Source organism: Lactuca sativa, chromosome 1, assembly GCF_002870075.4.
Source record: "Lactuca sativa cultivar Salinas chromosome 1, Lsat_Salinas_v11, whole genome shotgun sequence".
NCBI classification, from domain to species: domain Eukaryota; kingdom Viridiplantae; phylum Streptophyta; class Magnoliopsida; order Asterales; family Asteraceae; genus Lactuca; species Lactuca sativa.
The window spans coordinates 210,157,294-210,182,685 of NC_056623.2; positions in this window are offsets into that span (position 1 = coordinate 210,157,294).

The following is a 25,392-nucleotide window of genomic DNA, read 5'->3' on the forward strand; positions in this document are numbered from 1 at the left end:
GTACGCGTGTCATCTTGATGGAGGAGGCACATAGATCGAAATTCTCGATCCATCCCGGTGCTACGAAAATGTATCTGGATTTGAAAAAGGAGTACTGGTGGCCGTGCATGAAGAGAGACGTTGCGTGGTTCGTGGAGAGGTGTTTGACCTGCCGTAAAGTTAAGGCCGAGCACCAGAGACCGCACGGTAAGTTGCAACCCTTGGAGATCCCTGAGTGGAAGTGGGATCAGATTACGATGGATTTCATCACCAAATTGCCGAAAACTGCCAGGGGAGTCGATCCGATTTGGGTGATTGTGGATAGACTAACAAAGAGTGCACATTTCCTTGCCATTAGTGAAAGTTCATCAGCAGAGAAGTTGGCGGAGTTGTACGTGAGAGAGATAGTATCTCGGCATGGAGTGCCGACCTCGATTGTTTCGGATCGCGATGTACGTTTCACTTCCAGGTTCTGGAAGAAATTCCATGAGGAGTTGGGTACTAAACTGCATTTTAGTACCGCATACCATCCCCAGACCGACGGTCAAAGCGAGCGGACGATCCAGACATTGGAAGATATGCTCAGAGCGTGTGTGTTAGACTTCGGGGGTAGCTGGGATGCGCATCTGCCGCTGGCTGAGTTTTCCTACAACAACAGCCATCATTCGAGCATTGGTATGCCACCTTTTGAGTTGTTGTATGGTAGGAGGTGTCGGACTCCCATTTGCTGGGGAGAAGTGGGACAGAGAGTGTTGGGCAGTACAGGGATTGTACTTCAAACGACTGAGCAGATCCAACGGGTGAGGCAGAGGTTATTGACCGCCCAGAGCCGACAGAAGAGTTACGCGGACAGACGCCGGTCCGAGCTCGAATTCCAGGTCGGTGATTTCGTTCTCCTAAAGGTTTCTCCTTGGAAAGGGGTGATCCGGTTCAGGAAGAGGGGCAAATTGGGGCCCCGGTTCATAGGTCCATTTCGGGTAATTGCAAGGGTAGGTCGGGTAGCTTATCGGTTGGAGTTGCCAGTGGAGCTGAGTCAGATTCACAATACCTTCCACGTGTCGCAGTTGAGGAAGTGTATAGCCGATGAGGCAGCAGTGGTTCCGTTAGAAGATATTCAGGTGGATGCGAGCCTGAATTACGCCGAGAGACCAGTAGCTATCAGGGATCGGAAAATCAAGGTTCTACGGAACAAGGAGATACCTCTGGTGTTGGTTCAGTGGCAACATCGGAAAGGATCGGAGATGACTTGGGAGCCGGAAAGAGAAATGCGGGAGCAACATCCGGAGTTATTCGCAGAATGAGAGACTTCGAGGGCGAAGTCTAGTTCTAGTGGGGGAGAGTTGTAACAGCCCGGAATTCCAGGTATTTATTTAAATTATTTTTGGGTATATTTAAAGGGGGACTCGGCGAGCAGGTGCATGACTCGCCGAGTAGGGCCATAGTCTTGGTCGCAGTCGCAGATACGCGACTGGACTCGACGAGTCCAAATAAGGACTCGGCGAGTCGACGCTGTTTCAGCTGAACCCTAGCCGTTTCATTTCTGATCGTATATAACGATCTTATGGCCGTCATGTCACGTCTTTTGGCCGGTTGAAGACATCTTGGGAGCGTGTGAGCGTTTGAGGCAAGAGAGAAGACTTGAGGAGGCTTGAAGAAGTTGCTAGACAAGGAGAAGCAAGTTAGTGATCAAAGGAATTGAGTGCTGGAGGCTTGGGGACACAGGGAACACGTTCCAGGTATTATTCGGATCGAAAATCTGTAGTTTTTACGTTGAATGCGTGATTAGGGTTAGGAAACCCATTTAAGGGTTTGATATATTATGTTGTTGTGTAAGTGTTTTAAAAACCCTGTAATAGTGTATATGAAAGCCCAGGAAGTCCCATATCTATATGCCGCGTAATCATGTGAAGTACAGGAGGCAGTGGATTCACTCCATGGCGAGGACTCGCCGAGTCCAATGATCAGACTCGGCGAGTAGCTTGAAGATGTACTAGAACTCGCCGAGTTGTTCTTCAGACTCGGCGAGTATCTTGAAGGTTCACTAGGACTCGCCGTGTTGTTCTTCAGACTCGGCGAGTAGCTTGAAGATCTACTAGAACTCGTCGAGTCGTTCTTCAGACTCGGCGAGTGGTGTCAGGGTGTCTATACTCGTCGAGTCACCCTTTGCACTCGACGAGTCTGGTCAAGATTGACCGTTGACCTGTATATCTCTTAGAGGGGTCAGTTGTCTTGTTTGATAAGATCATTAACTAGGGCTGTGGAATTATAGGGAACCTGCGGACTAGCGGATCGTGTGCGAGTAGCTCGAGGAGGTTATAGCCTGCGTACTACGAGGTGAGTTTTCTCACTATACTTCACCCGGAAGGGTTTGACTGTTAGACCGGAAGGTCGCGTATGTTATATTAATGCTATGTCTAGAGAGATAGATGCTTTATATGCGATGTGTGCATATATGTGATGTATGATTAGACGGGTCGGAAGGCGAGACTTTATGTGTTAGCAAGAACGGTATGATATATGTGCTTTATGTGTTAGAGTATTTGTGTTATGTGTTATATATGTGTATGGGCCGGAAGGCAATTATCTTGTGGATCGAAAGATCCGGGCCGGAAGGCAATGTTATGTGGATCGAAAGATCCGGGCCGGAAGGCAATGTTATGTGGACCGAAAGGTCCGGGCCGGAAGGCAATATTATGTGGACCGAAATGTCCGGGCCGGAAGGCGTATGTGGGTAAGTCGTATACTGGGGAACTCACTAAGCATTTATGCTTACTAGTTGTGTTTATGTTTTTCAGGTACTAGTGATGACCGTGGGAAGGCGCCGGCGTGACACGTACACACTGCCACTGTTGGAGATCCTGGAGATTTATTATTTTTATTTTGAAATAAACTTGGAATAAACCCTTTTGTTGAATAATGATGTTTTATTTTTAACGAAAAATTTATTTGAAAATTTGAGATGTTACAAATATATTAATAACCATAAGTGTCTTATTTCTCTCATTATAGTCTATCCAAGTGCATGATGGTATGCAACCCAAATGGACCATGCCGGGTCGGGTCAAGTCTTACCAATTATAGTTATGGACTTAGACATTAATCCAACACTTCCATCATAATTTCGTTCACCCCTGACTCCCTTAGCATTCCTTAGCCCAATAACACAATTATCCAATAACTGCAATCTAGTCCCCTAAATTTAATTAATCTCTTTTAGCCACAAAATTAATTATCATTTAATTCTTGACTAATATTAATTAAACAATATGATTTCTCCTTTAATATATAATTCTCATAATATATTAATAAATCATATTTAAACTTTTCTCTCCTTAATTCATCCTACATATTGCTATGGTGAAGGCAACCCAAAAGGACCATGCTCATAATCGGATCAAGAACATACCAAAACAGTTATGGACTTAGACACTAATCCAACAGTCTCCCACTTGGATAAGTCTAATAACTATTTTCCATATGACTTCAGAACTTGATCAGCAATCGAAGCTTTCAAAAGCCGCTGTCAACTCTGATCTTATCAGATAGCGTGTCCTCTAGATAAGGGATTATATATTCCTCCATTCTCAAGATATCGTATAGACAAAAGACATGAATTTCAATCATTCTCTCTATACTGTTTCCCGACTTCCGATTTATGACGACTGACAACAGACTACAATTGAACACATCAACCTAGTACCGGCTTGGCCAAGCGCTTAGGTGTCATCACTAAATCATCGAGAGGCCCATATATATCGCTTTTATCCCACTTTGGGTAAAAAGAATGGATAAACTTCGAGTCAAATGCTCGCTTGCATTTATTGATCGAATCACACACAACAATAAGTTTTATAACACCAAGTTACTGGTGTGTTTACTTATTATCAATGTGCAACCGACCAACAAATAAAAACTCACATGTCTTGGTTTCAAGAATATACAATATTATCGTCTCACTAATCACTCGTGATAAAACCATGAAGTGATCCAAGTGAGCGTGGGTTTAATCCAATACTCTAATCTTATCAAAGCACTCATGAACTCTGCAGCAAACTTGTGCCATGTCTAAACACTTCAGACAATCTACAGACAGATTCATGACAGTCTTTATTCATACCTACTCCCAACGTATGACCGACTGTGGATGTTTGAATAACCTAGTTATTCTGGAAATCAAAACATGCAAACTGAAACATAACAATAATACTTAATCCTATATGGCCCCAAACTTGTGAGAGTAAATAAAACATTTCTATTTGTCCACCATATTGATTAGTCATTATTTATCGTTTAATGTTTCGGATAATCAACTTATTACTTGAATTACAACAACAATTGTCCCATGCTCTAAAAACGCACACTTTGTTTCCTATGGTCCATGCTTTGTGAAATAGATCATCTGGAAACTTTTTCCAATGATGCTCATTTCACAATTCCTTAATCCTAACTATTAGTGTAAGAACACAAGGTTCTTGCCACTACTAGAATATGCTAGATTCTAACATTTTATGCAATGATCCCTTTGCAAAATCATAGCACAAAAGTCACCAAGACTTAGCCAATGAAATTACAAAGTACTATATCGGAAATTGTTACAAGACAATTCTATACACGTGAAGTCTCACATTCAAAGTGCATTCCTTTGAACATCCTTCTTGCATAAAAGTTTCTAATCTAGACATAGATTCTCAATATCCAACTCCCAATATGGAAACATTTCCACATTTTCCATATGACAACTCATTCTTAATAGAATCTTATCTATTCATAATAATATCGATATGGTCCATCCAATACCATACTTCCAACTACTCACAAGCGACCAATCCTCAGCGAACTTTGGATCGTCCTTTGATAGTTGTTTAATTATTTTAGTCAAAACCAATTCTAGTCCTTTTTCCCTCTTAATGCACTAGACATTTGGAAAATTTTAGAATGGTAAAATATTATAGCATTTGCAATCGATCCTATACCCGAAGCATATGGGACACGATGCATAATGTCTTACATAAAGATATGATACTTTACCAATCTTTTGCCATAATATTTTATGTGTCATGTTCTCACAATTCGAACTATGAAGAGGGATGACGTAATCATAATCGAATTTTAAGAACACACAATGTATCCTTTGACTGAAAATATTAAAGTTTCTTAATCTAAGCTTTAGGTTTTGAAACGGAGTATAATATTCTCTCCCTTAATTATAGGAAAACAACTTTTCAACCCATTCAATTTTGCAAATTGAATCTTTGTTTTTCTATAACTAATATTGCTAACTTGCAATACTTGCCATAATAATCATACAAGCATAACACTTATGCTCCCACTATCATGATGATTATCATATAAGCATAACATTTATGCTCCCACTAGCTTTGTCATGTATTCAGAAAACAAATGAACTTCCAGAAAACAATGCCTATTGAATTTCTAAAATTCATATTTCTAATACCATGCTTCGATAAACCTTTATCCAAGCTTCTTAGACTTATACACCTTTGCCTTAGATAGCTCATATGTGTGTTTAACCAATTTAGAACTTATGTTACTAAGTTCCAAATGTTCAAAATAATTGCCAAATCTCACAATACGAACTATGGAAAGGGATGCCGTAACCATAATCGAATTTGAGAATACAATTTTCACAATTGCTATCTTAAAATCTCTCTTAGTGAAGGCATTTCCTCACAGTCATTTTCATGAAGGAGGGAATCTTATGACACTTAGATTTTATGGTGTATGAGTTCCTATCCATGTGAATTTGCCAAAACCAAAGCTTGCGACAAATCCAAACTCATATGGACTGAACTTTCTTAATCTTGATTTCTTGCCTTATGGTAACATGAGTGCCCACCATGTCTTCCAAGTAGTTTAGTAACTTGTGCTTACATATCAATGTACTTTCCATCGACTAAGGCTCTAGTATGCATTCAAATGAGAATTCAAAGAATTCACATACACAATTAACTCAATTGGAATGGCATAGAAACAAAATAATGTCAGCATGATAGGTTGTAAACCTCAAGTCGTGTGCTAGTGATGATCTATAAGGTTTATTCTTGATTTGTTCTTGAAACCTTTCAAGACCATTAAGACTCCCACTGACTCCTTGATATATAAGATTCTCTTGTCAAGAAATATTTCTTGACAAAGCAAATATTCAAGAGTTAGTGTAGTTCTTATCAAGACAAAACACTTCACATAATTGGTCCTAGTTGGTCTTTGTCTTATCCAAGACAACACAACTTACCAATTTCAAATGTGCAAGAGTAAGAAAACTTTTCCATGTTCCACATATGATGAGTGTTATAGGCCTACTTAAGACTTTTCACTCAATGTCACAATCTTGAATCTAAGACTTGATATTGGAACGAAGTATGATTGACTTATTGATTTAACCATTTCTACAGTACTCGATTCCTCTTCTTAGACATGCAATTGCACTAAGACTCAATTAGAGGATCTATTGAGACATGGTTCTTAATCTTTAAGACTTATGATAAAACACAATAAAAGGTACTCTCCCTTCTTCTTAGAAAAGAGAAACTTTTGTCTTTCTGCCTACTTGATTCTTCTTTATTCGTTCTACTATTCATTGAAAGTCTTTCAATCAACTCATAATTACACTTAATCTTATAAGTATAATCATATTTACTAAACTTTAGTAAATCATGACGAATATCTTTGTCACTCTTGTGGTGGACTTGATCAACGCACAACCTTGTGTACTTGATCTCCTTGTCCTTCAATTGACATTTTGCCAAAGAATTAGTCTAAGTTTCCCAAATGTGAAAGTTTTTCATTCATCATACAATACACATTGCATGATTCCAAGTTTCTGTCCAATTGAAACATGGGCGATGAGAAACTCTCCCTATTTTGTAAACTTTTGACATTTCCACAAATAACATAATTAAGAATCAAATCCATTTTGCTAATAATAGAAGTACACAAACATCAATTTTTCATATATTTCATTGCAAGGATAAACAAATAAGATAAAAACCAAAATTTATTTTATTCATAAAAACAGCGGAAAACATGTCTTTACAATGCAAAATTCATATGAAAAACTATGTAATCATATACTCCTAACAAACCTATCATAACTTCCTAAGCTCAAAATCTGATCTTCGAATTCATGCGATCGAAATCCATTTCTTCGTGATCAGACTCATCTTGCTTTTCCATCAAACTTCCTCTCTTTTCTCCAATCCTGCAAAACATGCAAATGTAATCTTATCACATTATTAATAAAGAATAGGAATTTAAATGGAGTTAGATAGTGGATTTTATACCTGAAGTAGAGCCATACTTATCGACTCTCCTATCTCTTAGATTCTTTAGACCCTTCGGGCAGCTTCGTATCCATTGCCCCTTCCCTTGGCAGCAGGAACAGGTGGTGTCCATGGAAGCATGGTTGGTTGAGTTATCAGACAAATATGCTCCATTACTTCGCCAAATCATTTCTTATTCAGCAGCAATAAGCATGTAAGTCAAGTCAATGAGGGTTGCGTCAAGTTTCATCATATAATACTCTCTTATGAACTTATCATATGATTCAGGGAGTGACTGAAGAACCCAGTTCACCGCCAATTTATTTGAGATAGACGCACCCAACATAATCAACCTATCAATGTGTGATTTCATCCCTAGGATGTGAGCACACACGGGTTTGCCATCTTGATGTTCCATTTCCAATAGGGATTCGGTGATCTTGAACCTTTCAAATCTTCGATCATTAGGGTTAGGGAGAACAACGGGAGGAAGAGGAGGAAGTTGAATCAAGCTAGTCCACAGTGATCCTTCACTTTGAATCAAGCTTTCACTTTCATTAGGAACACTTTTTCCTTGGGATTCGGGAGAAAATTCAAGTTAAGTTGATTGAGTCCTTAATAAAACAACCAAATGAGTTATTAAGGCTAGGATCCAACACAATATTCTACAACCTAGAAAAGGGATGCCGTAATCTAGTTGCAAAATATTTGAAGGTAGGTAAATGACGATTTACCAATTTCTACAATGAAAAACGAAAAGGAAGATTAAGTTTTACATGAATTGAAACTCCTAGATCTTTTGAGATTCATTGAACTCTTCAATGGCATGTTTAATCTCGATTATGCCCTACTATTTGTGACTGGGATGCCGAGGATCACAAATAAGGTGTGAATAACCATACGAATCACGTGGTGCACCCAATGCTACAATCACCTAATCAATGTGCCAGTTAGCCACACACGCTCCATTGATCTATGACAAACATCGAGTCACCCTTCACTACCAATGTCATCCCCAAATTAGTGTCGGTTAACCACACACGCTCCACTAACGTTTGATAGGGGTACGAAGTGTAATTCTATGGATTAGCATACAATTTTACATTTTTCCTAAAGTAACTATGATTTGGGAATTTGAAAAAGCATTTAGTTACTTTGTACTTCATTATACTTATAATGGAATGTTTCTGTCCTATCCTACCCGTTCGGCTAACGACCCTCCACTAGTCAAGAGTGTGGTGGGTAAGAATGGATACCCATTCAATCACCATTTTATAGGCAATTTCCTTAAACACGCCTTATAGACAACCTTCGTGAATGAGGCCTACTAACGGTAAGACTGACTGTTTACTCATAATATTAGACTTTTAATGTTATATATAGTATAGGGTGTATTTTACACTTTTAAAATACTAGGTGGTTTAATTTAGTAAAATTATACTTTTAATTTAATTAAATGTAAACCAAAACTTTAAGGGTTTATTAAATCACTTTTAATTATACACATTAACTAATTAATAAAACCATAAGGGTGTGATTTGAACATTTCAAAATACTAGGGTTTTAGAATTTAACATTTCAAAATTAAACTTTTAATCAAATATTAAATTCCAAAACTTGAGGACAAGTTTTGAAACATTTTAAAACATTAGGGATCAAACAACAAATAATTCAAATTAAACAATTAATTTCATAATTATCTATATTTGACCTAATCTTATTTTAGTCATTAGATAATTACCAAATAACTTTAAATAATCCATATTTATCACATAAACAACCAATATTTAAAAGATTTGAAATTATCTATTGTTTTGGCAAGGATAAACATATAATTAAGATAAAATTCGGATTTTAACTTCATAAAACAATTTAAGCATCAAATCCAAGTCAAAACAGCAGCTAAATCCCGAAATACCCTCTGCCTGACGCACAGACTCGCCGAGTAGGACCAACTCGCCGAGTCCAGATACTGACTCGCCGAGTTGAGTCGGGCAGAGGCCAAAAAATTCGATTTTTCAGTAAATAAAACAGTTAAGCATCACATACAACTGAAACCAATCAAGACTCTGATACCACTGATGGGTTTTAGGCATAAGAACAATCCTATGTGCTCATACAAACCCTAATGCTTGGATCTAGGTTTCTCTATTGTACAAGCTTTGAATCCAAGACTAACAAACTTAGATCTAACACATTATAAACTGAATTAGGGTTTAGAGAATTACCTTTGATTGTTATATAGCAATAACAATCAATTCCTTGCTTAGATTGGCTTCAAAAGCATAGTGCCTCAAGTGCTGCACCTTTAATGGAGTCACAAACACCTTATGCAACTTGGATGAAGAGGAGATGAAAGGAGGCTACCCAAAAACAACTAGAAACCCTAGAGAATCAGTTGTCCACGTTTTTGGGGCCTAAGGGGTCCTTTATATACTTATGTGGGCTGCTAGGGTTTCAGTCAAAACCCTAATGGACAGCTTAAACCCTAAGCAGCCCATGGAACCTTCTGGATAAGGACATGGACGAAAATATGATGGGCTTCCATCATAATTTCGTTCACCCCTTACTTCTTTAGCATTCCTTAGCCCAATAACTCAATTATCCAATAATTGCAGTCTAGTCCACTAAATTTAATTAATCTCTTTTAGCCACAAAATTAATTATCAATTAATTCTTGACTAATATTAATTAAACAATATGATATTTCCTTTAATATATTATTCTCATAATATATTAATAAATCATATTTAAACCTTTCTCTCCTTAATTCATCCTACATATTGCTATGGTGAAGGCAACCCAAAAGGACCATGCTCATAATCGGGTCAAGTACATACCAAAACAGTTATGAACTTAGACACTAATCCAACATAAACTTGGATTTAGGAGAGAGGATAGAGAGAGAGTAGAGAGAGAGAGAAAAAAAGCTTCAAATGATAGATTGAACATGTTTAAATAAGTACTAAGTTCGGGGCACGGTGGAATTCTACCCGGTACCGACGTTAAAAGTGGCTTTTGGTCGCACTCGATTAAGTTGCCGTTACCCGATACGGTTGATTCTAGAAATATTCCGATCACTAGTACGAGGTGTTAGAATGAGTTCTAAGGGTATTAGGACATTCGTTAAGTCATAAAATAAAATCCACATTAATGACTTAATTAATTAACGGAAATCGGAAACAGAATCGAAAACGGCGACTGGATGATCGAAACGAGTTGCGAAAAGGGGTACAAGCAACGAAACGAAATTTCGGGTTGTTACATTATCCCCCCGTTAGAGGGAATTTCGTCCCGAAATTCAAAGATTAAGGTACAGATCATGGAATGAAAAGAGATGCAAATGGATTAACCGCTCCAGGTTTTCACGCTCCCAAGTGGCATTGGGTCTCCGCTTGACGTTCCAGCGAACCCTCACTATCGGGACGCGTCTTGATTTTGTTGAGTAGATACTTCTCAAAGACCAAGACATGAAGTATCATAGGAATGTTCCTAAGTTCTGAGGGTAGTCGAAGTTTGAAGGTCACGGAATCGTTCCTACGAGGATTCGTGAAGGGTCTAATGTTACTATGTTACAGGTTTTGCTTTGCTTATCTCCATAACCAAGGAAAATGGTTTGACCGAAGGGTGTCACTACGAACTCATGGTGATCAGATTCAGGTCGCTGTATTGGATGCATCATCCTCCTGAAGGTTCGTTTATGAGGCAGTTCCAAGAATTAGGTTAACACAAGGCTTGACTAGCCGTTCGAAAGGAATTCTTGAGGATTCTTGGAAAAAGGCATTGGGGAAAGAGTTGTAGACTTCCCGTTTTCCCGAATATCATACGGACAGGGAATGGATGGAAAAATTTTCTACGTTTTGATGCACGAAGAATGTGAGAGTTGGGTCATAGGAAAGATACGATTAGACGACCCTTTCGAAGATAAGACTAACCGCATGAATGAGACTAAGTCATCCCATGCCGAGTTTGCATCAAAGTTTTCCATGAATGGTTTACCTTTAAATCTAATGGAAAGGGATGACCATCCGAATTTAGAATACGATCTAAGGGTATGACATTAACGCTTTCCTTCTCACTAGTTGGTACACGTTTCGATCATTAACGAAGGATTTAGTTCAAAAAGTTATTTGAATGCCTGACTAGCAAATTCTTACAGCATTATAATCGAAAAGGATTACAGGCACAAGATTTATCAAAAGGAAGTATACTTGTGGCAACGGTGGGATCGACGACTGTCCTTTCTTGCCCCATAGTTAAGATTCTCCCGGTGTTGCCAGACGTTACTGTCCTTGGACAGTTTCGCTTATAGTGCCCGACTTCTCCACAGCTGTAGCAGGTTTGACCAATACCTGCTCCGGAAGCTTGACTAGTTGACGGGGTTGGGGTTTTGCAGGTTCGTGCGAGATGACCTTCCTGGCCACAACTTCTACAGAACTTTGCACGACAGGGGCCAGGGATGCGATGGTGATAGTTACATTGTCACACCACAGAAGGGTACCGACATATTCGGTAACAGGTACTTGAGATGTGGGATTGACAACAGAAACAATAGCAGGGGTAGTGGCAGCGTGGACTGCCACTATTTGCTGTTTCTTCGAGGGTTCTGGGGAGGACTGACTCTTCTTCTTCTTTCTCCAAAACATTCTTTTCTCGCCACTCTTTTCTGTTGGCTCGGGAGTGGTGCCTGCTTCCTCCTAATCATCATTGTGATCGATCAAAGTTTGTGCCAAACATTTGGCGCTGTCGTAGGTATATGGCTTTGCTGCTATAACATTCCCTTTGGTTGGCTGAGTTAATCCCCAGATGAACCTTTCTATCTTTTTGCTTTCCGGGGTAACCATTCCCGGACGAAGGAGTGCTAGGTCATCAAATCTTGAAGTATAAGAGACGATATCAGAACCTTTCATCTTCATGTTCCATAGCTCATGTTCCAACTTCTGGATTTCACCCCGAGGGCAATACTCCGCACATAGTAGTTCCTTCATAACTTCCCATCCCATAGCATTGGCTACAGGTAAAGTCAGGGATTTGACTCGGCCGTTCCACCAAGTCAAAGCCTTATCGGTGAACGTACAGGCGGCAAATTTCACCTTATCAGATTTTGAACAGGCGCAAATCTCGAAGATAGATTCGATTTTCTCTAACCACCGAGTTAGAGCAATGATACCCCCTGTGCCATCGAAGAATGTCGGTTTTGCGTTTATGAAGTCTTTATAGGAACACTCCTTCCTGTGTCCTTGATTACCTTCTGGGTTTTGGGTACCACCCCCTGAACCACTAGGGTTCAGTTGAGGTAGGAGAGCTGATATGGTGGCAGAAATAGTTGCCTGAAGTGTTTCCAAATCGATTTGAATAGGAGGTGGTGGCGGTGGAGGGTTGTTGGTCTTTGAGCTGGGTCTTTTCCTCGGAGGCATCTTGATCTAAAAAGATCAGGAAAGAGAGGATCATAAGTCCTCTGAATTGAATTAAGAGATATGGATCAGAGGATATCTCATCATTACAGACATAGCACCATATTAAGTAATGAAGCAGGAAAGAGTGATCAAGGTAGAAAAATTTATCGCTAGAGGAATGATCAAAGAACAACACGTGTACGAGGATTTCTACTGCAGCGACGACTTGTTGTTTGGGATATTGGGTAAGTTTTAGGTATGCTGCGTACCACAGTCACTCCCATGCACATGTTGGCCGTGTCTCAAATGAATATAGTTGGCCAGGATATATTGATCCTAGACACGACTACATAACTTCCCAGGTTTAACCGCAGTGTACAACACCCATTTACTTATATTTTGTTCTACTTGTAGTTACGGATTTCGACGGTCGGTATACTTGTATACTTTGGAAATTACTTATATTCGTAGAGTATACTTTTAGTTCAGAGCACTTAGGCCCTTTTATGTTTATAGTCTTATACCATGTAAGCTTTGGTATACCAGTTCACTATAAACAAGGGCTCTGATACCAATCTGTCATACCCCGAAAACCAAAGGCGGAAACATTTCCGGGGTTAACTCCACGTTGAGTATCGAATCCAATGTACATAGTAAAACAGTAATCACAAAACATTACATTACATAATATTGTTTACATTTGTTTGAAAGTAAAGTTGTACAAGTGATTAACATATGTACTATAAACAAAAGTAAAGACGAGTCTTCGAGACGCTTCGTCTTCTCCAAAAGGTTGCGGTGTACCTGTCTATCACTGACCTGAGAATACAAGCAGTTTGAAAATCAGCATAAAGCTGGTGAGTTCATAAGCGGGTTAGTTTTGAAAAGAACGAGTTCCTTTACTTTCTGAAAAAGTTGTTGATCAAGAAAATCCCATATTTTCTTATGAAAACGATTCAGTTATCCTTTGTTACAATTACGAAAACGGTTGGTTATGTCATTCCAGGAAAATCCCATATTTTCCTTATAATTTTAAGTTATTCGTTTGCTACTTATCCGTTTAGGTGTTGTTGTACTACCCAGGAAAATCCCATATTTTCCTATGTTTGAGTTGCCTATTTGTATCTAAGTTCGTTACTGGTTGTTATGCTATCCCAGGAAAATCCCATATTTTCCTATGTGTGGTGGTTGGTTCTTAGGTCAGATTTCGATGTACTAGTAATTACCATGTAAATAGTATTAGTTACGTGTTCTAAACCCTTAGTTATTCTACATTCGAATGACTATTATCTACTAACTTAGTTGCATTTTCGAATATTTGGAATCACACAGAAGCATACATTACAGTATTTTCGAAGTTCTGCAGAATTCCAAAAGAGTATATTAGTTGTGTATTCGAAGCTCTGTCGACATTCTGAGGAGGATATATTTGAAACTCAGTAGAGGTCCAGAGGCGTATTTTTGTATCAAATTCGAAGCTCTGGTGACACTCAAGGGGTACACTAACTGTATAATCGAAGTCTTAGTGTCAACCAAAGGCGTCATTTCGCATTCGTAGTCGTATTCGTATACGTAGTCGTAGTCGTATTCGTAGTCGTAGTCGTATTCGTATTCGTAGTCGTAGTCGTATTCGTATTTAGATTCGTATTCGGATTAGATTACATTCATAATCGTAGCAGGTTATATTCGTATTGACCTTAGATATCATTAGTAAGATTTCTTATTCAAAGGGAATATATATATATATATATATATATATATATATATATATATATATATATATATATATATATATAATTATAACATTCTTAAAAGAAATCTATGTTTAACTTGCAATTCGAAACGTCAATTATCACAAATCTTTGGAAATCAAAACATTTAGTAAGTAAAATTGATGAGTTGAAAATCAGTTTAAGTACAAAATACACTTGTACTTTTGCTTGTATTCCCCCATTGAAAACATTGAAAAACCATTGAAAACACAGAAAAAGGGCAGGGGTATGAACTCACCGGACTCGGAAATGTGACGATTCCGGATACTAAATGTTGGTTCGGGGCTTGATTACTCGAGATGTCCCTATGTAAATGAAATAATGTCCATATATAACTAATTAGATTTACAATCACTAACTATATGGAACATTACACTCCAATGAGATTAAACACCTCAAAACGAGTTTTGGAGTGACCCGGGTGACATCTACGGACGTGTAATGGTACTAGGGACTTGGGATTTGAGTTTACTCCCCAAAAGTAAACATTTAAGGGATTTTACAGCCACAAAACACATACACACATGAGTTTACGGCCGTAAACTCATGTTGGTGTGATTTTGAGTGTTTAATGGCTTGTTTGGACATGGGGATTGTTGGAATGGACTTCTAAAATGCCTTGGAATAAAATTATGGGACTTATACCATGTTTAAGGGAGTTCACAGCTGTAAACTTGGAGTTTACAGCCGTAAACTCTCCCATGGTCATGAATAATTACTTTGGGACACAAGGAAAAATCAGAAGTGATTCTAGTTAATTTTCCAAGCCTTGTTATGATTTTAGGGCACCATTTAGCATACATTTAGGAGTTTACGGCCTTGGAGCATGGTCTATAGCCTTAAACTCTCATATGTAGGGTATTTGATGAGTTTAAGGTCCCCAAACTATTTTAGATGGCTCTACAATTTACCACAAGGCTATTGATTAAGTTTGAAGGCATTTGGACATGTAAAAATGAGTTTACTCTCCATTTTTGAGGGGTTTACGGCCCAAGCATGAATCTTGGCCGTAAACTCCTTTTTACTCCCCAAAATTTATGTTTGTAATGTTCTAAGGCCAATATCTTCATTCTATAATCCATATCTAAGCCTTGTTTTAGTCTAGGAAGGGTTTAAGGGCTTAAAACCCATTTAATTTAGTGTTTACGGCCTAGGCACCTTCCTGGGCCGTAAACTCATTATAATCCTTCAAAATTCATGTCCAAATTGTTCTAAGTCCATTCCATGAAGTCATTTAGCCATATCTAAAGTCTAATTGTGGTTTGGAAGGGTTTTGTTGCACCAAAAATCTCATTTATATGAGATTACGGCCTAGGATAGTTCTAGGGCCGTAAACACATGATAATGGTCCTATTCCATAGATTAAACTCGAATTTGAAGGCTAAAGAGGTTACCAAACAAGCTAGGGAAGGTACCTTGGAGATTAGAGGCCTTTAACTTGAGATTTGGACCCCTAAACTTGGATTTAGGAGAGAGGTTAGAGAGAGAGTAGAGAGAGAGAAAAAGCTTCAAATGATATCTTGAACATGTTTAAATAAGTCCCAAGTTCGGGGCACGGTGGAATTCTACCCGATACCGACGTTAAACGTGGCTTTTGGTCGCACCTGATTAAGTTGTCTTTACCCGATACGGTTGATTCTAGAAATATTCCGATCACTAATACGAGGTGTTAGAATGAGTTCTAAGGGTATTAGGACATTCATTAAGTCATAAAATAAAATCCACATTAATGACTTAATTAATTAACGAAAATCGGAAACGGAATCGAAAACGGCGATTGGATGATCGAAACGAGTCGCGAAAAGGGGCACAAGCAACGAAACGAAATTTTGGGTTGTTACAACCTATGACACCACAGCTTAATGGTGTTGATGAGAGGCACAATCAAACCTTGTTGGACATGGTTCGTTCCATGATGAGTCGAGCTTCGTTACCTATCTCATTATGGGGGTTTTCCTTAGATACTTCCGCCCATATCCTTAATCTAGTCCCAACTCAGAAGGTTGCTAAAACACCTCAGGAGATTTGGACAGGGAAGGCTCCCTCGTTAGCACACATCAAGGTTTGGGGTTGCTAGGCCTTCGTGAGACACGAGACTCAAGAAAAGCTCAAAGCTCGAAGTGAGCGGTGTAGTTTCTTCGGGTACGCACAAAAATCCTTTGGTTATCTCTTCTACAGACCGAGTGACGATGTTGTCTTCATTGCGAGGAAATGATTCTTTCGCAAGAGAGAGATCATAGGCCAAGGAGACAGTGGGATGCAAATTGACCTTGAAGAACTTCAAGAGTCAAGTGGTGAAGGAACCTCAAACAATAGCGATCAACCTAAGGAGCAAACTCCCGTTGAGCCAATTGACGAGTCCGTACCTCTAAGGCATTCTAGTAGAGTTAGTGTTCCATTTGTGTTATATGGTTTTCATATAACATCTGAGGGTGATAGTGATAGCACACTGATAAATTTGGATGAACCTAACAACTTCAAGGAAGCCATGACAGGCCCCGAATCTGCTAAATGGAAAAAAGCGATGGACATCGAGATTCATTCCATGTATGACAATTAGGTTTCGAACTTAGTTGACAATGTATCGGGCCGTAAGACAGTCGGGTGCAAATGGATGTTCAAAAAGAAGACCTACATGGATGGGAAAGTCCACACTTATAAGGTGCAACTGGTTGCGAAGGGCTTTACTCAAAGTCGAGGATTTGACTATAATGAGGCCTTCTCACCAGTCGCAAAGATTAAGTCTATTAGGGTTATGCTAGCCATAGCAGCATTTCATGATTATGAAATATGGAAAATGGATATCAAAACTGCTTTCCTTAATGGAATGTTGGCTGAGGATATTTAGATGAGTCATCCATAGGGTTTTGTCGATGCAAAGTAACCTAATAGAGTGTGTAAGCTTGAGAAATCCATTTATAGATTGAAACAAGTATCTTGTAGATGGAATCTTTGTTTCGATGAGAAAGTTAAAGAGTTTGGCTTTTCAAGAAGCGAGGATGAGTCATGTGTATATGTCAAGGCTAGTGGGAGCATCGTTAGCTTTCTGTTGTTGTATGTGGATGACATACTACTCATAGGAAATGACATCCCAACCTTGCAGACGGTTAAGTCCTGGCTTGGGAAGTGTTTCGCTATGAAGGACCTCATATTAACTGCCTATATTCTAGGTATAAGGATATCGAGAGCAGGAGTAAGAGACTAACATAATTTAGTCAAAGTACATACTTGGATAAGGTGTTGAAAAGATTTAGCATGCAGGAATCCAAGAAAGGTGTCTTACCGATCCAGAGCAATACCAAACTGAGTAAAACTCAGAGTCTGAGTATAGAGGCTGAGATAGATGAGATGAGTTGAATACCATATGCTTTCACTCTTGGCTCGATCATGTATGCTGTGACTTGTACTCTCCCTGATGTGGCCTTATCTTTGAGCATGGTCAACAGATATCATGGGAATCTAGGTAAGGCTCATTGGACTGCGGGAAAGAACATTCTCAAGTACTTGCAGAGGACTAAGGACTGGGTCCTTACCCTCGGAGGGAGTGATTGTTGGGTTTTTATCATTCTAAGACTCCTATGGTGTACATGCAACCCTATAAACCTTGGATCTATGTTTTCTCTAACGTACGTGCAAATAAGAATTTCCATGGTTTACATCCTAACTAGCATGGCATGGGGAACTTGATTCATAAAATTACCAGTAGAATGACATACCTTTTAGTAGTGGTTGATTGCTTGGAGTTTGAGAGCCTAGAACTAATAGTGTGGATGCCTCAAATGGAAATCACAAATCACCACAAAATTTGGAAAACTCTTGAGAGAATAATGCACACTCTTGAGATCGGCCACCACCCCTGTTCACACACAACTAGTGCCAAATCAAGTGCCAAGGACTCCTTTATATAGTGTGGACGATTAGGGTTATATCCATGTAAACCCTAATACCCATGACTCTGCTTTTCCAAGAATCCATGGGTTAAAAGCTCCATGACCATCGATGGACTCCCATGCAAGCCTGGCCCATTCCAAATGAGTATTAGTCCACACTATATAAAATACAAGAGCCGATATTTAATTAGTCACCTTTCTGATCACCAAATTAATTCTAAATTAATTTATGATCAATACTAATTAAATAGTATGATTTCATATTAATATATTATAACTTATAATATATTATCAAATCATAAACATATTATTCTCAAAAGATTATCCATAAAAATTGTTTGGGTGAAGTGCAACCCAAACGGACTGTAACATCCGGATTTCCAGGTACATTATTTATTCATTTATTTTGTAGATTTTGGAGGGACTTGGCGAGTTGATGCTTAGACTCACTGAGTAGAGTCGTGAATTCCATCCGGGTTAATGATCGGACTCGGTGAGTCGACTAGTGGACTCGGCAAGTCCGCGCTGTTTAATGAAACCCTAATCCCTAGGGTTTGAGGCCTATTTAAAGGGACTTATAGCCACCAATTGCGGCTACCAGACCCCTGAGTGAAACCCTAAGCAATCTAGAGCATTTGTGAGGAAGGAGAGGCCATTTTTGATCCTTGTGTGGGTGTTTTTGCAAGAAGAACGTGACCAAGGCAAGAGGGAGCTGAAGAAGGCGCTATTCTGTGGATTTCAGAGCCTAAGAACTTCATATTGATGTATATATTCGATCCTTCATTAGTTTTGGGTGTTAATCCTTGAGACTTAGGGTTTTTAGCCCATTTAGAGTGTGATTGATGGTGCAATTGGTCCCTTCTTGTGTTAAGGTTGCAGATATGGATCCAAAGAGGTCCAGAGACCTTAACTCCCTGATCTTTATGGGGTGACATTGGGTAATATGAGCTTAGGGTGACATTTTGAGGCCATTTATTCAAATAGAGCCATTGGAGCTTTACATGGGCATCAAGATCCAGACTTTACGTGTTTATATTGCTTAAGGAGGCTAGATCTATGGATTAGATGAATGGATCTGACCTCAGGAGGTCATTTGAGCTTGAGCATGGCGTAGACTCACCGATTCCCAAGAACATACTCAGTGATTAGGGCTAGGGTTTCCCATAGTTCACTCAGTGAGTAATTGACGAGTTGGGGGAATGTGTTGGTGAGTCAGAGGGATTTAGAGGACTAGAGTTCAAGGCGGAACTTGCCGAGTTCAAAATGGGACTCGGGCAGTTGAGTCGGGGTGGCCCCGCGATTCATGCCAGGTGTAACCTGTCGAGCAAGGGAAAGACTCGACGTGTCATGCGAGACTAGAGGGATAGTGGACACACGTAGACTCGCCGAGTCACCCAAGTGCACTCGGCGATTCGGGTCAAAGTTTGACCATTGACTTTGTTGACTTAGAGGGTTTGGTCAACAATGGGGTCTTTGTGTTAAGAGAGGGGTAAAATGGTCTTCTGAGGATTTCAAAAATGGGTAGAAATTTGAAGTCAAAGCCCAAAAGTGGTGGTGGTTCTTTTGAAGATGTTCTTGGATTGACGAAGAACACGAAGAACGAGTTGTACATCTCGCATAATGGGTGGTACAATGTTCAAATTGGAGATTTTCTTGTTCCGACAAAAGAACCAAGATCTTCTAAATTTGATTCATTCGTTGAAAACGGATCTCGATTCGTCAAAAAGGTATCTCAAATTCTCAAATGGATTCCAAAACGTCCATGATTTTGATTCGTATTTTGCGTTTTTCATTTTTGATCGCCTTGATTCGTTGGATCTATTTCGTTTCAAACCCCATTGTTGATCCAACAATTTTTTTTTAATCAAGAACCAAAATCAAAATAATATTATCAATTTTTTTTACTGAACTTTGATCCATACTTCGAAGTCCAAACCAGATCTGTTCACTGTTCATACTTCGGAGCCCAATCCAAGAGTTTTTGATCCATTTTATTTTCTATCAATAATCTGATTAATAAGCCCAAATGTTTTATTCATCTACTGTTCATTGATAATTCAAATCACCGACTTCCTATTCATCATCGATGTATCTTCTGTGAATTTCAAAATCGACTGGTATGATTTGGAAGGTGAATTCGAAATCGAAAGTCAATTCGAGACGATTAGAGTGGATTGGAGTTCAACTGGTGTTGAGATGTTCGAGTCGAGAAGATTGTATTTGACGGTGTTGTTAGATATTCAGACGGGTTTTGGATTCATGTTTGTAAAGTCATTGCTTAGAATCGAAATCAGATGGGTTAAAATTTCGATTTGGATGGGTCAGGCTTTGAAAGCGTCAAATTGATTTGTGTTTATTAGTCAAGAGCATTTGAAGTCAGTTTCGATTTCTGATACCCAGTTATGGTTGCAATCGAAATCAATTTTGTTGAATTGGTGAGTTTGATCTGATATTGTTCAAAGATTCATTGTTTTAGTGTGATGAACAATTTCGATGGTCAAAGATGAAAGTCAAAATCAGAACGATTACTCATTGTTTTGATCGAAACAAATATTGTAGTTTGGTGAATGGGTCTCGCAAGATTGTTGTAATCAGAAGTTGTAGCAGCTCGTTCTCGCAAATTGAGTTGTTGAGAAGGGATATTGAATCAAGGTTTAATTTTCGATTATAATTTTGAATCGAAAATTAATTGGGAAGATGAAGGTTTCGAGAGGTTTTCAAAAATGAATGTGCGACTCGAGAGTAGTTTCTTTTGCGTCTGAAATCCATTGGGGAAGAAGAAGGCTAAACTTACGAAATATGTCCTTGAACTTTCAGCGAATTTGCATTTTCTAACCACATTCGTTATTACGACAGTTTTCTACATTTTGGAGAAGTGGGAACAATATTTCTCAATTGAAATTGGACTAAAAATTCAGAGAAATTAAAGAAGTTTCAAGTTTGGTCCCTGCTGTTTGTGCGAATTTACACATTCTACTCAGTTTCGCATATTTGGCTGTTTTTGGCGCAATGGGTCCCTGCAAGTTTCCGTAAAGTGACAATTTCTACCCGGTTTTTGAAAAATCTTGCAACTTTCACCCAAAAAGTCAAAAAATTTCATAAACTGGAAATTTTTTGTGGGTCTTTCGTGATTGTTTTTCCGTGCAAGATTTTTGGTGATTCATTTTTGGTACACATCAAGGGGGAGTATCGTGAAGACTATTCCTCGGGCACTTCTCATTCTTAGTGGTTTTTTTATAATCATTTTTTTGATTATAAAAAGGGGGAGAATGATGGGTATTCGAAGCTTCTCGGGTTTGTCGAATATTCATTTGCGGATTTGAAGAGCGATGTTACTTCGAGGGGGAGTTTGGTCTTGATCGCGCTAGCTCGTTGGAGATTGAAGCCGGACATCCAATCCTAACTTTGAGGGGGAGAATGTTAGGGTGCAAAGTCATGCTTGGATGTAGTGTTTAGGCTTTCCTCTTTGTATGTCTAAATGAGTTGACTCTTTCCTATAAATATGAGTGAGTGACTCCCATTATGTAAGTGAATCCATTTTGGAGTGTTAGACTAGAGAGAGAAACTTTGTACAAACCCATTTGTATATTCTTTCTAGATCTAATAAGAGCTTACAAATATTTATTTACTCCATGTGTTCTTGATTTTACATGATGATTCACAAGATCTTTCTAATTCCACACATGTCATCATAATCAACACCCCTACAGGGTTCAGTCTAGTCTCGAGAGTTATATTTATGAGAGTATTTACTTTATGTGATTAGGCGGAGGCTAGACCATATTTCTACCGAGTCAGAGATTTACCGAGACATTTGAGGTGAGTCTTCTCACTATACATTACCTAGAGTGGTAACAGAGTTATGTGCTAGTATATTTTATGTTATTTATGTGTTATTGTGATATATGATATGCATGATTCAGAGTTTCTAGACTTAGGACCAGTGGGTCCATAGAGATAGGGCTAGAGGGCCCATAGAGAGAGTTGGGACTGGAGGGTCCCACTAAGACACACTGACCAGAGGGTCAGCAGAGTTATAGCCTTGAGTGGCTAATGTATGTTAGAGTGGTATTTTGGGGAACTCACTAAGCTTATTGCTTACAGTTTTTTGTGTTATGTGTTTCAGGTACTAGTGAAGAGCACGGGAAGGCACCAGCTTGATTCGTACACACACACATGGAGTTTTATGTAATTCGATTTTGGGAAATGTTTTGTGGAACCGAGTTATGATAAAATGAGATTTTATTAATAATTGTGAACGAACAATGTGTTTTGAAAATGTGAGAAATTGCTTTAATTTTATAGTGTTACAACCGGGACGGGTCAAATGCAACTCAAATATTGTTATGGAATTACACACCTTATCCAACAGTGATGACTTGAGAGTGGTGGGGCATAGCTATAGAGATAATTTCCGCTCTCAGTCAGGATGGGTCTTTACCATGAATGGAGGAGCAATAACTTTGAAAAGTTCCAAGTAGGAGACAATAGCTTATTCAACGTGCGAATCAGAGTACATAGCAGCAAGTGAGGTGGAAAACGAGGCAATATGGCTGAAGAACTTCATCGGAGACCTTGGAGTTGTACCAGCTATAAAGGAGCCTATGGAGATTTTCTGTGGCAGCGAGAGTGCAGTTGCCTTAGCCATGGAATTGAGGGATCATGTAGATCCAGGCACATCGACAGAAAATATCACTTCATAAGACATCAGATAGAAGAAGGACTCCTTGTAGCAAAGAGGGTATCTTTAGAGGAGAACCAAACAGATCCCCTTACGAAGGGACTGAGTAGAGTTAAGCACCTACAGAATGTGAGGTGCATTGGGCTGAAGGACGATATTAGTTTTAATGATTAGATAGCTTTTGAATCTTGTAATAGTTGAATTGTAATTGACATTTGATGAATTAAATAAAAGGTGTTTTTTTATGAGTAATGTTACTATCTTGTGTCAATCATTTACTATTGTTTCACTTTATAGGTTTTGACTTCCAGAATAATTATATTATTCAAACTATCTACAGTCGATCATACGTTGGAAGTAGGTATTGAGGCAAGACTGTCATGAATTTGGCTTGTAGATTTTCTGAATTGTATTAGACATTGCAAAGTTTGCTGCAACATTCATGAGTGCTCATAAGGTCTGAGTATTGGATTAAACCCACACTCACTTGTATCACTTCATGGAATTTATCTCGAGTGATCATGAGACGATAATACCATATAAATCTTCAAACCAAGAGATATGAATTGTGGATTATGACTTGGTTGTACATTGATAGTATGAAACCGCTTCAGTAACTTGAAGCTATAGAACGTGCTATTGTGTACAATTGGATCAGTAATTAGTACAAGCATATGAGTGGAAGTTTATTTGTTCCTTTTAGTCCTTGGATGATTAAAAGTGATATCTTGGGGCCCTCGATGATTTTGTTTTGACTTATGTGCCGGGTATGGTCAGAACTAAATTGATGTGTTCGATTATGTTATATGTCAAACAAATTGGAAATTGGGAAACAAACTGCTGGACAATAAGTATGACGTTGTTCCATGTATTTGTCCGGCTGATATCATAAAAACCAAGGATTATAAGATCAATTATCTAAAATGGCACATCACAGTTCAACAGAGGCTTTTAAGAGCTACGATTTCTAGTCGGATCCTAAAGTCATACTTTCAGCTATTGTTATTAGATTTATTCAAGTGGGAGACTGTTAGATAAGGTGTCTAAGTCCATAACTATAATTGGTATGTACTTGACCCGACAGTAGCATGGTCCATTTGAGTTGAATGGCACCAGAGCAATCTGAAGGATGGACATTTGAGAAGACGTTATTTTTGATTTATTAATATGTTATAAGTTCTAATATTGTCGCATCAAAAATATGGTTTATACTTTGCTTTTCTGAGCATTTATTATTTTTAGTCTTGGGCTGAAAATATTATTTGGTGTAATTGTAGCTTGAACCGAAAACTCGGGTTTTCGGTTTGGGCCTTGGGTTTTAGTCGATTAGTATAAACATAGATGTAAAGCTGAGGCGTAGAGGTTGGCCATAGAATTAGACAATGGAGTGGAGTATGTGCTAGAGAGAGAAACTGGAGAGAACTTGTATATGTGTGTGTGAATATTGTGTTGGAATTTCATTCTAATCATATAAACGTTGATGATTCATCAAGTTTATCATCTTCTTCTTCTTCACCTTCTTGTCCATTTTGATCTTGCAAGATCAAATTGATTGGGATTCCGCACCATCAATTGGATCTGATTGATATATCAAGCAAATTTGAGACTTACAGTTGGTATAAAAGCTTGGATTGTATCAATCATTTTGTCAAGATCTGGAGCGTTTTTGCACAATGTCTTGAAGGATTTTGTGTTTCTGGATAGTTTATGAAGAAATATTGGGGGTTTGTTCTTTGTGTTTTTCATAAAAATGGCTTTTTGTTCATGTTTTGGTGCTAAAAGGTCAAAAAATTGCGAGTTCCATTGGCCATTTTCGCACAGCTCCGAAGGGTTTGCGGTCCGAAGAAGCTTTCACGGCCGGTCCGAAGAAGCTTTCACGGCCGATTTGAAGAAGCTTTTATGGCCAGCTTCGGACGCTCTCGGTCGCGCACCTCACACATTTTCGATCAGCAGCCTCGCGTTTACAGTCCAGCGGTTCTCGGTTCAGCCTCGTTCTCGTCCACCAGGTGTCTAGCCCTCGTGTCCAGTCCTCACGCATGTAGTCCTCGCAGGTTCTCAGTAGCAACAAATATTCAAAAATCTAGGGGTGCAAGGTTTCGAACTCGAGTCTCCCATACTCTCAGCCCACCACCTTATCAACTCATCTGGCAAGCAACTTGTTATATGCCTTAGCGATTTAACTCAAATATTATACTTTCGATCCTAGTTTCGGATTTTTAACAATTTTAGCCCAAAAATCAATTTTTTTAAAAATTTAAAATTTCAATTTCTACCCAAAATTTTGGTTTTTAATTTTTGACTATTATTTTTGACTTTTGACCTTAAAAATGGACTTTGACTTTCAAGTTTGACCTTTGACTTTAAACTTTGACTTTTTCATTTAACTTTCAAAAT